Below are 2,854 nucleotides of genomic sequence, written 5' to 3' on the forward strand. Positions count from 1 at the left end.
GGGGTGCGGGGGCGGCAGCGGAGTGTGAGACGATGCCGCTCGTCGAATAGACTCCCTTTGGTCCTCTGGAATGCGTCTAGAGTCTAGACGTCTCTCCTTTCTTCTTTTCTTTCTCTTTCCCTTCTCATTTCTTTCTTTCTCTCTTCTTCCACTTTTACTTCTCTTTTCTTCCACAGGCGACTCTCGATTCGAACACGGCACTGAAGATTCGAGAATCTGGCGGTGAAAAAGGAGCCACGTATACTTTGCTTGGAGAAATGCTTCCGAGACGGAGGTGCTTAAAATAACGGGAAGACAGATTGCTACTTATCGACGCCTTCTTCGTACCTCTGACGTTTCTCCATCGCTTCGTTATCTTCCGGTTAGTCTCGAGATTCTCGGAATCGTCAATGGATACGACCTTTTACAAATTGTTCCAGTCTCGTTTTGTTTTTTTTTTTTTTTTACCAGAAACTGCGTAGCACTTTCTAGTTTGCTAGTCGCGACCAACGCAAATATCGACTTTCCGTTTTCATCGACGACCAATCCATTCGAATTATTTTCATCTTCGATTGTCCTCGAAGCGGCGGCGAGATAACTGTACCATTAGGCCTGCGGCGTGCTGCTTTCGCTTCGAACCAGCACGACGTTCTTCGAAAAAGCTGTCCGATAAATTTATCTCGATGTTTGCCGATAGCGTTGAACGGCGTCGAAGAAACAACGATGCTCGAATTTAAAGGAAACAACCGACTTCTTACCGTTTTGCTCGAGAAACGGAAAGCTCGTTTTATCGTTTGTCTCTTCGACGCGTTAAACAATTTTACGAACGTATTTAGTTTCCTACGTAATTTCATAAGCAGCGACGAACGACGGTCGACGATTCGAGCACGAGACAACGCGTGACAAATCGACAAGATCGACGACCAGACACGACAGTCTGAATTTCCTATGAATTAATCGGCTGGTAACAGGCTTCGCACGGGCGACGAACGAAAGCAGACTGGCTAGAGCGTAGCTTTTCGAACAAAGAAACAGCTGGCCGCGTCGAACGCAACGACTCGATAGAACCTTACTGGATTATCTATACTGGCCATAAAATAGCTTTAATTCGATTAGTCGTTATCGGGCGCGAACACCGGTATTTCGTACGGCTTCGTGAACAGCTTTCGACCTCTCGAGCACCATCCACCAGCTTGCTTTACGCTTCGCCGTCTCGAGCAGAGTTTTCCTTCAACGTTCGATTCGTCACTTTCCAAATGCCTGAAATTAACCCCGATCGTATACAACACGTTCGATTACCGATGATCATCGGACAATTCTAGCTTGTTCGGCAAACATAAATCACGCGACATCGTATCGTAAGAATACGCAAGGAGTTTAGAGAAATTTGTAAATTTTAGAAACGTTGTCACGATGCGCGTTGTATCAATTTCTCAAGTAAAAGATCGTCTGGTGCAAATTGCCCGCGACTACGACGTCCTCAGTTTCCACTCTATATCCAGAGAAATCCGAAACTGTCGGTGAAATCAACTTGCATCGTTATCATTCCCGAAGCAGCGAAAATCAACTCGATCAAACGCCATTGAAAAAAACAATTGCAGGAATAAATCGGAAAGAACGCGGGGAACGTATGGCAACGAGGAGAGCGCAGGTGGTTGCAGCAGGGGTTCGAACGTGATTCTTTGCTTGGACGAGCAGCTTTCTGCAGGTCAAAAGTACGCGCAGGCCTTCGGCCAGTGGTTACGCAACCTTCTGTTCGACTGTCTCGGCCCGTGCCGCGAGCGACCGAGCGACTTTTGTCGAACGAACGAACAACCTTGAGCCTCGGCCGGATGATTTACGCTCGGCAGTAAATCATAAACCGGAGAAAAGCCGCGCTCCAGCGGAGGCTAACGAGCCCCTGGGCTCCGCGACAATGCGAAAATGGGTCGGAAGTCATAATTCACGTCGGAGGAGTAGCAGGAGCAGCAGCAGGAGCAGCAGCAGCAGCAGTAGCAGGAGTAGCAGTAGGAGCAGCAGTAGGAGCAGCAATAGGAGCAGCAATAGGAGCAGCAGCAACGGTAGCGATGGTAGTTATTCCGCTTCCTTTCAACCGAAGAGTATAAACATTTCGCTTGGAACAAACTACGAATTTGCCTGGAGGAACACACCGATAGACGGTTCCTCTCCGACAGTTTCACCACGGCCCAGACCGGATAGCTGACGCCTTGCAGCCTGGAAGACACTTCCTGTCCGGGGGAATCTTCGATCTCTCCGCTGACGAGGTTCCTTGAAATTTACGGCCACTGCTACACGGCTTGCTGCACAGGCTAATTTTCCGTCTGTTGCGGTTAATTTCGCGGATGCGTCGAACGATGCGTCTTACGTTCTACGAGATGGATATCGATCGACATAGATCCTATAGAGACGGAGATTCGTTCGCGATCGAAGGCGACAGGTTCGAGATCGGTTCTAGATCGGTTCCAGCCGTAACTATATTCCCGGACCGGATATAGAAACGCGGACGTAGGATAGAGGCAGCAAGAAGACAAGAAAGCAAAGAAGCGGTTTTTCCAGGAAGCAAAGGGGTTGGTGCATCCTGTGGAGTACAAGGTCGCGGGACAAAGGAGGCCGATCGATAAAAGCAGCGAGCGAAGAATCGTTGCGGGGGTCGTTGCTCGCTCTCTCTCTCTCTCTCTCTCTCTTTCTCTCTCCCACCGCTTCTCTCCCTCCCTGCCTCTCCCTTCCTCTGGCTGTGGAGCGTAGAGTCACGGCGCATCGGTGCCGAATACGAAAGGGATTCGTACTCGTAGTGACGGGGTCGAGTCTCGTTTAAATAAGTTAGCAGCGCGGTTCGGCGCGGCGCCGCGGCACNNTCCCCCCCCCCCCTGCCTCT

This window comes from Bombus impatiens, unplaced genomic scaffold (assembly GCF_000188095.3).
Source record: "Bombus impatiens unplaced genomic scaffold, BIMP_2.2 scf_1080, whole genome shotgun sequence".
NCBI classification, from domain to species: domain Eukaryota; kingdom Metazoa; phylum Arthropoda; class Insecta; order Hymenoptera; family Apidae; genus Bombus; species Bombus impatiens.